The sequence below is a fragment of the Eutrema salsugineum genome, unplaced genomic scaffold, assembly GCF_000478725.1.
Source record: "Eutrema salsugineum unplaced genomic scaffold, Eutsalg1_0 scaffold_2, whole genome shotgun sequence".
Lineage (NCBI taxonomy): Eukaryota > Viridiplantae > Streptophyta > Magnoliopsida > Brassicales > Brassicaceae > Eutrema > Eutrema salsugineum.
The window spans coordinates 15,465,582-15,479,281 of NW_006256829.1; the positions used below are offsets into that span (position 1 = coordinate 15,465,582).

Consider the following 13,700-nt stretch of genomic DNA (forward strand, 5'->3'; position numbering starts at 1 on the left):
AAATTAGACAGCATGCCGAGATAAGACTTTGAGGAAGTTTCATAGTATGTCATAATGCTAAGATAAATAATTAGTTTAAACAAGCCTACCGAAAGAAATGACATTTGCTCTCTCAAATAAAAGGTTTACAGAAATAAATGGACGATGGCATATCAACAAGAAAATTCACATGAATTTGAAAGTCTTACTTATCTTCCATCGAAGACCTTTTACTACTATTCGATGAACAAGCTACCAGCGTACAACTCTCTCTCTTTATTTCCATTTGCTTTTGCAAGGTTCCTTGATTTGCACCAGACTTGGACAAAAAGAAGACACATGTGGGGGAGTAATGTTATGCGACATGAAGTATGCATCTTCTAGCCTCACAGATTTGAAGTATCCATCGTTTCCAACGATGATAGCTTTTGGCTTATTAAACTTACCACTTCCAATCGCACAAGTATAATCTACATCAAAAACAAAGACCACAGCAACCTCCTCCTCCTGGAGGATGAAATTTCCAGCGTAGTTCGGAAAGACGTATGGTCTGTTCTTTACGGAGACGCTGCGGTAGCGACAGCGGCCAAAACTAGTACCATGCTGCACCCTCAAAAACATGTATAATGGAGAGTAAACTAGTACCATGCTGCACCCTCAAATCAGACTTGTCTTGAATGTAGAGCAAAAACTAGTTAGATGGCCGAGTTCTTCGTTAGACCAAGTGGCTTTTCCACGTGGTCTGTTTCTCTATTGCACGCCAAGCTTGACTATAGTCTCTCCAAGTTGGGTAATATATGATATAGATTTGAGAAATATTCTCTAGATTTTTCAAAAGGAAAATAACTTTTGATTCTCTTTCAATATACACATTTTAAAAATTTCTATAGATCTACATTTCGGTTTGGTTTTACTAAATATTTAATAGATCTACATTTCGGCTTGGTTAACCAAACTTTTTTCTTTAATCAGTTTCTAAGCTGGCAAAAGATATAAATACTTCTATTTTATTTTGGTCTTTTTCTCTTGTGTTTCTTTTTTTTTTCTTTGTCAAATACATGAAAAAGTAAACCCATTTTAACCGATTGATTGAAACAAATTTAGAATTTCCAATAAGCTGAGAATTTTAAAGAATATATGTACAAATGACGAATCCAGTAATTTTGGATTATTAATAAAATTTTATAAATGCTAATGAATCGAATATGCCCACTTAATTAGTTCTTTTAAAACCATTTTATTTTGCTTTCGATTTTTTTGTTTGCTATGTTTTTTTGCGGTTTGGATAGATTCGGAAGAACTAGATTGGTGCCTAGGTGGTATTCTTTTTTTTGGTAGACTGATGATAATTTTTTTTTTATTCTAAATATGAAAACGCAAAAAACCTAGACAAGAATGAAGCATTAAAATCTTGTGACAAAAAGAAAACAAAAAAGAATGAAGCTTAAAACAAAAAAAAAACTACAGAAGAACTGAAAAACTAGAAAACCCTTTAAAAAAAAAACGTAACCAATTCAGGCCGTGTCGTCGTCTCTACTTAAGAAGAAGAACGGAACAGGGTCTAAGAGATCTAGCAACGACGAACATTCACTACTCTTGTTCCGCAAGTTATCGTTATTCTTGTGGAACCACCTAAGAATCCTGTTCACGTATTCCTCTCTCCTGTCAACTCTTTTTTGCAATACTCGAATCCTCTCTTTCAGAAAGTCTATCTCGGTATACTCTACTCTCTCCTTGCGAAGACGACGTCCGTAACGATAAGCCCAAATCGATGTTGAAATCGGGAATTTCTGGTCAACCTCATGTGGATGATCAATATGTGGATTGATTGTTGTTGTTTCCATCATAGGTTTCGACATGGAAGAGTCAATCAAAAGGATGATGATGAAAAAGAATTTGATAGTTCCATAGGAAGAGAAAGTTGTCAGAGACATTGTTTGGCTATCAATTAGGTCTTTTTCTTGATTAGGCTTTTTAATTTTTGGCTTTTGACTCCTGATCGATGTCTAGGTTTATATATACAGCCAGATCGAACTTTTTAAAAAAAAAAAAAAAAATTCCAACTTTCGATTAAATTTCCAAGTCACATCATCAATAAAATTGCGACACATCATCAAAGTTACAATAATTGGCCGATTGTGAATTTGTGAACAAAGTTAAAAAGAGATAGAATGGAAATATAGACTCAAATACTTGATATCGATTAGAAATCCTCGACCTTAGAGAGTTCATTGTCGTTTATCATGTTTAATGATTTTGAGTCTAATTAACTCCTCTAAGCTTTGATATATTTGGCTATAATGAGACCCGATCGAGGTTTCATATTTTCTGATGGAAGACTAGAACATAGAGATACACTTACTTGGGTGGTCAAATATTTGAAAATAGAAATTGAATATGAGACATGGTATCTTTCTTAAATTTGTTCTTCATTTATATGGTATGATATGGCTCTTACTTGGCCAATAGTCTACTATCCATGCAAACTATTACATGCAATTTTGTGTTATTTACACAGGACATTACTTACGTATTAATGACCCACAAATAGTCAACGGTGAGCTGATTGTTGGTCGAGTAAAAAGTATTGTGCCATGGATTTATTCATTATAACTTCAATCAGTGGCGGACCCCAGATTTTTTTTTAATCCTGGATCAAAATATAATTATAATATAAATAATAAAATTTTTTATTAAAATATAAAAAAGTCTTACAAAAATTATTCTACTCTACAAAATAATTCTACAATTTTTTATATCCTAAAATCTTTTGATGACAAACTCATTTATAATAGTCTGAAATACATCTTTCTCGACAAAACAAATCAAACAATCATTCAAAAATTGATCTCCCATCCGATTGCATCGATTTTTCTTCACGATCTTCATTACTGAAAAACATCTCTCCACAGTTGCAGTAGCAACAGGCAAAATCAAAATCAACTTCAAAAGCCTGTATTCTAAAGGAAATATCGTATGTTTTCGAGTTTCCACCAACATACGAGCAAGTTCTCCAAGATTTTGTAAATGAGTAAATCTTTCATCACTTCGAACATTATCAATATAAATATTTAATTGTTGCTCAAGAGATATGTACTCTCCAGAACTAAAATCAGATGGGTAGAACTCCGATAGCCTTATCAATTTTGACTGATCAAACTGAGCGAACGAATCGATTGGAGATAAAGAAGCAGCACAAATAAGCAATTCAGTATTCACCTCATTAAAGCGATCATTGAACTCCTGAATCTGCAAATCCAAAACAGCATATAAGCAATTGACCTTAAAGTGATGTCCATTTGTCACTCCTGTTTTTTTTTCTTGGGTTCTTTGGGTCAACAAAATCTTCTTCCATGTCGAGATCTTCAATAGCATGTTTTTTACAAAAAGAAGAAACTTTCATCAAGAGAGAATTCCATCCATCATCTCTAAACTTCTGCAGTTGTCTCTTAGTTGATGTCACCAATGACATGGCATTCAAAATCTCTTGATCTCTCTTTTGTAAAGCCGTAGACAAACTATATGGAGTCTTAAAAGATGTACCATCAAGTGTAAATAGAACACAAAATCAAAGGTATTGAAATATCTCAGGAGACCATGTGCTTGACGTTTTCTCGAGTCTTCTATGCCATCATTTTGAACACACTCAAGCACATGAACGATAGATGAAAAAACCTCAACCAAACGCAATAAAGTTCTATGATGAGAACCCCAACGAGTATTTCCTGGTCTTTGAAGAGAAACATCTTGATTTAACCCTTTCCCAGTATTGCGTTCACCATCATTAACTTCTTTCTCAATCGTTTCTCTATGTCTCTCTCGAAAATATCTTTTCTTTTACATGAAGCTCCGACCACATTCAACAACACAGAAATCATATCAAAAATATCTCTAACTCCAAAATTCTTTTTGGCAACCGCCACTACAACCAGTTGAAGCTGATGAGCAAAACAATGGACATAATATGCTGATGTATTTTCCCTTGAGATTAGAGATCATAGTCCATTGAACTCACCTTTCATGTTACTTGCTCCGTCATAACCTTGTCCTCTCACATATTTAATGCTTAATCCATACTTAGCAAACAGTGAATCAATAGCATCTTTCAAAGATGCTGAAGATGTCTCACTCACATGAGTAATACTTATGAATCTCTCTTTGACTATCCCACTTTTATCAACAAATCGAAACACCACTGCCATTTGTTCCTTATTAGAAACATCTGCAGACTCATTGACCAACAAACCAAATACATCATGATCAATTTCTTCGATAATAGTTTTGACCACCTCTTCTGCAAAACAATGCACAATATCTTTCTGAACCTTTGGAGACGTCATCTGATTGTTCCCAGGAGCATTTTTCAAAACAACATTATTCACAACTTCGTTTTGTTTAGCAGTGTATTTCAAGAGTTCCACAAAGTTACCATTATTAGCAGTTTCTTCTTTCTCTTCATGGCCACGAAATGGTAACCCTTGTTGCAACAAGAATCTGGAAGTATCAATCGAAGCATTTAACCGAGTTCGATACTCATTCTTTGTAACATCATCTTGTTTATGCAAAGCATGCTTGATAGACTGGCCTTGCTTCATCAAGTTTTCACACTTCATTACTGCATTGTTATGAAAACTATTAACACCTCCCACGTGTTCAGAAATATTTTTGAGCTTATTCCAGCTAGAGAAACCATCAGTGGTCCACACATCATTTTTTGCAACTTTACCAGCATCATCCTTGAACAAGTAACAACATAGACAAAAAGCTGCATCTTTCTTCATACTATACTCTAACCAGTTCAGATATTTATCAAACCAAGTAGGATTAAATCTTCTTAATACGCCTCTTATCATTGTTTGTTTAAAAATATGACCACGAGGTTGACAAAGACCTCTATTCAAATAACTTTGAATGACCTCATTCCTTTGATTTGGATGATATTCGGATATTTTTTTCCGATCAGCAGGATCCGATGGTAGATCAGGTAAATCATCTAAATCACTGTGAGATGAGGAAGGAGCTTCTTTTCTTTTCAAAAACTTCTTCATATCTGTATGTAATTAAAATAAAAATATTAAAATTATTTACTTTATAAAATAAATAAAAAAAGATGATAAAAATATTGGAATAAAGATTTATTCCATAAATTTTTTTTTAACATATTTTTTAAAAAACATTAGACTTATTTAATGAAGAATAAAAGCCATGTATAACCAAGACTTAGTTATGCCCAATCTTACTGATATGAGACTCTTAATAAAGCTGTTGTATTTTATTTTATTAATAATAAAAATGTATATATAGAGTTTCAAAAGCTTGATTCTGCTCCCAAACCATCGATGTGGGACAACTTTTTTTAAGTTATGTTTGATGTGGTGGGCTTTAATTAATTAAACTGATTGGGCCAAAAGTTAACAAAGGAAGTGAGAATTTTGGTAACTAAAAAAACGTTAAGGAGAAGAATTTTGGTAACCAAAAAAAAAAAAAGAAATTATACTGTGTCGACACAGTATTTGTAGGCGTGGGTCCGCCTCTGACTTCAATTGCTGAAAAGAATTTGTCAAACAACAACTTTGCGACCAAAAAGTATTGTGAATATCTATACGAAGAACTTAAAACATAAGGAATTTGAATTCTTCATCGACAAGTTAGGCATCACCATTTAATTCCATCCTCTAATTTTAGGAGAGGATATTGGGTTCTGATCAATCTCATGATTCTATCTTCTTCATCATTCCTAGATCAATTTGTAATTACCAAACAAAAAAAAAGACACTCACCTCTTCTGTTTAGGAAACTAAATTGAATTCTATGTATGTACAAAGTTCATTTGGGGAATACAGAAATTGTATCTACATTCATAGCCTCTGTTCTTGTAACAATTAATGAAGCATGCAGAAAGAAACTCATACCATTTACAAACACAGTTACAAGTCTTGCAAGCGTTCCAGAGTAATGAAGTAGCCGTCACACAAAGGTTGAACCGAAGGACAAAAGTGCTCAAAGTGTTACAGTTGCTCTCTTAAACTCTTTCTTTTTACTTGTTTGTGTTAAGCTTAGTGGAAACCAATGCTCACTTATCTGTGCACAAAGACTACTAAGAGACAAACTTGTATCTAGAATACTCCTCTTGGATATAAATAAGGAGGAGGGGATAAGTCTCTAGCAATGTAAGTGTGAGAACTTGTGTAAATTTGCAGAGAAGAGTGAAGTGTAAATAGCTCAGTATAGAGCTAAGGATTTAGTGGATTTTTCCGGAGAACTTCTCTATGGAGACGTAGCGACCCACATTGGGCGTGAACTCCTTAAATCTTGTATATCACTTTACATTTTCTGCCATGCTCTTTACTTTTTCTATCAAACACACGAGTGACATTTTTCGAGAGAGAAAGTGAGTTCTTAACACAAAGATCGCAGCTTCAGTGTTGAGACAGAGCATAAAACCCTAACAAATTGGTATCAGAGCTCCAGGTTTGGAGTTTCCATCTCAAGGTCTGAGGAAAGATGTCTTCAGCAAGAATGGAGGTGGAGAGGTTCGATGGGAAGGGAGACTACATGCTCTAGAAAGAGAAGCTGCTAGCTCATATCGAGATATTGGGATTAGCAAAATGTTTGATAGAAGACGAAGCTCAAGAATCAGGAGACTCGTCTGCAGAAACAGTCAAAGCTACAGTGAAGGTCTTCATGGACGAGGTTACTGCAGAGAGATCCCTGTCAGAGAAGATGAAGAAGGTCAGATCCACAGTTATCTTAAGCGTTGGAGATAATATCCTTAGGAAAATCATCAAGGAGAAAACAGCTACAGCCATGTAAAAGGTACTATATCAGCTTTACATAGCTAATTCCTTACCTAATTGCATCTATCTTAAACAAAAGCTCTACGGTTATAGTATGACCAATAGTATGACGATTGAGGAGAATATAAATGATTTTCTGAGGTTAATAATAGATCTGGAACATGTTAAAGTGTCTGTCTCTGATGAGGATCAGGTTATTATCTTGCTCATGGCTCTTCCAAAGCCATTTGAGCAACTTAAGGACACACTGAAATATGGAAAGACATCTCTATCTTTGGATGAGATTATTGGAGCAGTCAGATCCAAGGAGCTTGAGTAGGGAGCCAGTGGTCTATTCGTTCAAGACAGAGGAAGATCAGAAAAAAGAGAGAACCGGTTGACAAAAGCAAGCAGAAGCAGAGGTCAAAGTCTAAAGAGAAGAAGACATGCTGGATATGTGGTAAAGATGGTCATTACAAGAATCATTATTTTGTTTGGAAGGAGAGAAACAAGCAGAAAGATACTGGTGAATCGTCCAACGTTACAGGACAAGTTCAAGATGCTGCAGAGCTAATGGTCTAAGAGGTTTTGCTGTCACTTGGAGATGAACTGAAAGAGAGGTGGATCATGGATACAGGCTGTTATTTTCACATGACACCAAGAAAAGATTAGTTTTTTGGAGTTAAACGAAGCAGGCTCACGAAAAGTCAGAATGGCAAATGACACTTACTCTGCAGTCAAAGGTATCAGAAGCATTAGGATCAAGAATGAAGACAACTCAATTATTCTTTAACTAATGTGAGATATGTACCTCAGATGTCCAAGAATCTGATATCTCTTGGCACTTTGGAGGATCAGGGATGTTGGTTTCAGTCTAGAGATGGAGTTATGAAGATTAACAAAGGTTGCAGGATACTTATTAAGGGAAAGAAGACATACACGCTCTACATACTCAGCGGATCAGTCCTCACCGGTGAAGCAAGTGTCTCTGTTGGTCCTAAAGATGAAACACGGTTATGGCATCGAAGATTTGGACACATGATTCATAAAGAAATGAAAGCTTTACTCAAGAAAGATTACTGGTACAAGACTAGAGTCACAGACATATCTTTCTATGAAGATTGCGTCTATGGAAAGACACACAGAGTCGGTTTTGGAACAGGAAAACATGTAACAAAAGAGAAGTTGGATTACATTCACTCTGATCTGTAGGGATCACCAAATGTTCCATTGTCATTCAGAAAGTGTCAATATTTGATCTCATTCATAGATGATTACTCAAGAAAGACCTGGATTTATTTTCTCAATAAGAAAGATGAGGTCTGTGGAAAGTGTGTAGATTGGAAGAAGATGGTGGAGAACCAACTCAGAAGAAAGATCAAGACTCTTAGAACCGATAATGGACTTGAGTTCTGCAATAGAGAATTTGACGAGTTTTGCAAAGAAACAAAACTTGTGCTTACACTCCACAGAAAAATGGAATTGCTGAGAGGATGAATCAAACCATCCTAGACAAAGTCAGAAGTGTTCTAAGCGAGTCTGGTTTACCTAAGAGGTTCTGGGTTGAAGCTGCAGCAACTGTAGTGTTCCAAATCAACAAATCACCATCGTTTGCAGTTGATTTTGAAATCCCTGAAGAGATCTGGACGGGAGTGAAGCCAAGTTATGATGAGATGAGAGTATTTGGATCAGTGGTTTACATTCACAGTGACCAGGGAAAGCTAATTCCTAGGGAAAAGAAAGCAGTTTTCATCGGATATCCTAGCGGAGTAAAAGGGTATAACTTCTGGTTAGTTAAAGAGAAGAAGTGCATCGCGTCGAGAAATGCTATCTTTCAAGAGGACAAGATGTACGAGCACCTGAATCAATAATCAGAGTCTGGAACAGAAATTCAAAGCTCAAGGTTTCCTTTGATCTATGAAGTTAATAGTGGTAACTTCAAGGATCTAGGTGGAGCTGATGAGAGTTCAGAAAGGGATCAAGAGGAAGAACATCACTCAAGTACTAAAGACAATGAAGAAGAAGAAGAAGAGAGTTCACAATCTAGAAATGATATCAGAAACTATCAATTAGCAAGAGGCAGAGAAAGAAGAGTCACTAGAAGACCTGGAAAGTTCAATGATTTGAATCTAGTGGAACTTGATGAAGATTTCTTATCAGGCTTTGCATTGGTGGTGACAAAAGATGGAGGTTATCCTGAGCTGTATTGCTATGATGACGCTATTGATGGGCTTGCGGGCCTAGGGTTTATTATTAACAAGCCCGTTGGTCCTCAAAAAGTTTTAAATTTATAAAACCCTATTGTCTGCAAGTGCACAAATGTACGTTGTATGACTTAGGGTGTCGATGCACAGGGAGGATGTCTAATCTGCGAGAAACAACAAACTGGGAAGTAAGCAAAGTCATAAACTCATGGAAATTTAGGTTTTTGGTTAAGAGTCCTAAACTAAACCTAATCTAATATTCAAAAGAAATAAGATGCAATGCATATGAATTGTTAAAAGACTATCTCAAGCATATCGACTCAAACTATAGACTCTAAACTCATAGGTGGTGATTTAGACTTCTCCGGTTTACTCTAATCGATGTTTGGTGGCATTTCCAATTAGCTTCTGGGCGATTTATCTTCATCTGTTAATGGAATCTGCATGGAACTAGAATAGACATGTGTATGATTAACCAACTCTCGCTATCTTAATCAATTAACCACTCAGATCTGACAATTAACTCTCGCTCTCATGCCAGAACTAAGATCATGCATTAGACATTGAATTCGTCTGCTCACATCTTCTCTACAGGTAGCTCTTGACTCCTATAGCGACTATATTCTTCTGAAGCTAGGTATGGATGAGCTGATACAGCACTCTCGTGGCTCTGATCAATCCTAGGCTCAGAGAATAGGTCATGAATCTACTCTCATACAATATGAACAACTTAGAAGAGTTGAGATCCAGAATATGGTTTAGAACTTTAGAAATCCTAATCGATATGTGTACCTATTGAATGACTCTTCAAACAACTTGACTCTCTGGGACAAATCTACATGATGCAAGGAATGATAAAAGACATGAAAGAATGCAAAAGATGAAACAAAAAAGTTAATAGGATAGAAAAGAGAAATAACAATGGATCAGGGGAAGAATCCCCATATCCATCGCCTAACCCTAGAAAAACAAAGTTTGGTGGCTCAAAATCTCATTACAGGAGCACACACCCGTTTAGGACTGCTAAGAAATGTATTTATAGGTCCTAAGGTCTTCCAGGTCTCATTTACGGCTCCTCTGAAGAGGAATGGCGAAGTGAGCTTTGATGTTGGGCCTTGTGGCTCGTCCTTAGGTCCACCGGGGGTGAAAGTCTTCCAGGACAGGTCAACTTCTACTTTCCCGCGGGTGAGAGTCTTCCCAGGCCGGTGAATTGTGTCAATTGTTTCTCCATGTATCTTTCGATTGCACCGTTGGATCTTCGTGACGTAAAGTGCTATGAAAAGCTGGTTGTCTCCTCTTGATTTTCTCCAAATTTTAGCTGGATCAGACGGTTAGAAAGTCTTCATTTGAGGCTGACCTTCTGACGGTCTGACTCTAAGCTGAAAAAGTGGATTTCTTCCATTTTGCCATCATTTTTCCTAATTTTTTTGAAAAGAGCTTTGAAACTATAAATACATGGAAATCATAATAAAAGTTCCTTAAACTGATTAAAACCTTTGAAAAAACATTTGAAATCAATGGTGAAAATGGGTACAAATACGGTGTTATCAGCTATGAGAGATAAAGATTGGGAACAGTGGAAAGAAGCTATGGATGATGAAATGCATTCGCAACAAAATAATCAAACGTTCACACTGATAAAAAAAACCAGAGAACTGCAAAATTATCGGCTGCAAGTGGGTTTACAAGAGAAAACCAGGGGCAGAAGGATCAGAGAAGCCAATGTTTGGGGCAAAGTTAGCTGCAAAAGGGAATTTTCAGAAAGAAGGGGTCGACTATCAAGAGATTTTTTCACCAGTTGTGAAGCATGTCTCCATAAGGCTCATTTTGTCTTATGTGGTTAATCTTGATCTGGATTTGGAGCAACTCGATGTTAAGACGGCATTATTACATGGGAATCTTGATGAGTACATACTGATGGAATAACCTGAAGGGTATCAGGTGAAGAATGGAGAAGAATATCAAGTTTGCTTACTGAGGAAATCTCTGTACGGTTTGAAACAGGCACCAAGGCAATGGAATCAGAGATTCAATGCCTTAATGAATAATTTGGGTTATCAGAGAAGCAACTTCGACAGTTTTATATACTACAAGAAGCTTGAAGATAACACCTTTATCTATTTGCTCTTGTACGTGGATGATATGCTTATTGCAGCAAATGATAAAGGCAAGATTCAAGAAGTAAAGAAGTTATTGGGTTCTGAGTTTGAGATGAATGATTTGGGAGAAGCAAGGAAGATCTTAGGTATGGAAATCAGAAGAGACAGAAAGAATGGGACATTCGAAGTGTCTAAGGGAAATTATTTGAAGAAGGTTTCTGCATATGTATAGAATGGATCAGTCTAAGAGGGTTCAGACACCGTTGAGGACTCATTTTATACTCAAGGCTGCAACAGAAGAGGAGTTGATTGCTCAAAAAGAATACATGAAGACTATACCGTATTCAAACGCGGTAGGAAGTATCATGTATTCCATGATCGGTATAAGACCTGATCTAGTATATCCTATGTGTGTTATAAGCCGGTTCATGAGCAAGCCATCTAAATATCATTGGTTAGCAGTAAAGTGGGTTCTATGGTACATCAACGGTCTCAAGATTTGAAGCTCAGTTACAGGAAACAAGACAGTGTTGAGATCAGAGGGTTCTGTTATTCTGACTATGCAGTTTTGGACAAGAGGAGGTCAGTTACAGGGTTTGTTTTCACTGCAGGTGGTGGTAATGTCATCAGTTGGAAATCAGGTTTACAAAAGGTGGTAGCTTTGTCTACAACAGAAGCTGAATATATGGCACTAATAGAGGTCGTGAAAGAAGCTGTATGGTTAAAGGGTCTTGTTGCAGAGCTGGGATTTGAACAAAAAAATGTTGAAGTCATGTGTGATTCACAGAGTGCCATTTCTCTGTCTAAGAACTATGTGCATCACGAGAGAACTAATCACATTGATGTACGTCTGCATTTCATCAGGGATAAGATTGCAGAGGGAAGCATCAAGGTTTCAAAAATATCGACTCTGTGGAATCCTGCAGACATCTTTACCAAGATTGTCCCAGTGAGCAAGGTTTAAAAGGTTTTGGCGCTGCTCATAATTTCAAGTCACTAAGGAGAGTAAAAGAATCCAGAGAAGGGGAAAATCCAAGGACACTAAATCAAGAACCAAGTTGAGGTTAAGTATTCAAACCAAAGTGGAGTTTTGTGAGAGTTAACTTGAATACTATTGCAAAAGGTTCAAAGGAAAAGTCAACAAAGACGAGCTGTGGTCAAAGACTCAGAATGGGAAAGAGTCTTTACAAGCAGCTAAAGTCTCAGTCTGAGACAGAGTCTTCTAACGGCTTTGAACAAAAGGAAGAAACAGAAGACAGTCTCTAATTCCGAGGCAAGAAAAGGACTTCCCACCTAACTCGTACAATCTCATGCAAGCAGAGGGAACACAAGCATGCTTTCTGATATAGGAGGATCAGAGCCTACAGCAGCTCCTTTTTATCTGTGTAAAAAGACTACTAAGAGACAAACTTGTATCTAGAATATTCCTCTTGGATATAAATAAGGGGATAAATCTTTAGTAGTGTAAGTGTGAGAGCTTGTGTAAAGTTGCAGAGAAGAGTGAGGTGTAAATATATCGGTATAGAGCTAAGGATTTAGTGGATTTTTCGGGAGAACTTCTCCGGGGAGACGTAGCAACTAGGCCTGGGCATTTTATCCGGAACCGATTACCCGAACCGAAACCAACCCGAAAAAACCGGTTCGGTTACGGGTTCGGATATACGTAAAATATCCGATGGATATGCCTCAAGTAGACCCGTGGATCTCGGTTCGGTTCCGGTTAATATCCGAAACAAAATCGGTTACCCGAGAGATCCGAAGTGTGTGTTGAAGTTATGATTTTAGGTTTAGCCGACTGTTTTTTTCATTTTGTCGATTCCACTCCTCAACACACACCGATTGCCCGATCCTTCTTCTCTTCCTCTTTTCACTTTTACAAAAGAGAAATCCCCCATTATAAATCTGGAAACCCTAGATCACGACGGTATCCCCTCACCTTCACCGGCACCGCCGTTGTCTGCATTTTCTCGGAATCAATCAGAGGTTTGAAGTTTCTATTTTTATTTTGGGTTTATATGTTTTGAAATTTGTCATCGTAAATCAGTGTATTTGATTGTTGTTGCAGATGGCATCTTGCGATGAACAAGAATCAGATGTTAATCAGACCCCGATGGATGAAGACGATGACTTTGAAACAGAAGATGAAGACCATGTCACACCGATTCCTGCAAAAAAATCGAAGAAGAAAGACAAGTCAGGAGTGAGAGTCAGTGGTTCTAGATCGAGGAAGAGAACAAGGTCTAAAGTCTGGAAGCACTTCACCAGGAACGAAGATGACTACGACAAATGCAAATGTCATTACTGCTGCAGAGAATTCAGCTGTAGTACAAAGTCGGGCACATCAAATCTGCGGAAGCATATATTAGGATGCAAAGCATTCATGGCATGGAGAGCTGCGAACAAAGAAGGTAATCAATCTGTGCTAGCTGATAATGATGGGAATCTAGGTGTTGCTAGGGAATCGGAAGCGATAGTTAGGGAAGCTACAAATGAGATGATTGTTTTAGCAGAACAACCTTTAGCTTTCATAGAGAGCTTAGCGTGGAAGCACCTTCTGTTCAAAGGTGATGCTATACACTCCTCAGTCTCGGAGAAATGCAACTAGAGACATTGTGCAGATGTTTGTTAGTCGTAAGCAAGCA

General features: G+C 37.1%; 1 pseudogene; it reads right to left on the minus strand.

Annotated features, from left to right (window-relative positions):
* Positions 1 to 255: 255 nt before the first annotated feature.
* On the minus strand, positions 256 to 4,760 carry LOC18018387 (annotated as a pseudogene).
* Positions 4,761 to 13,700: the final 8,940 nt, after the last annotated feature.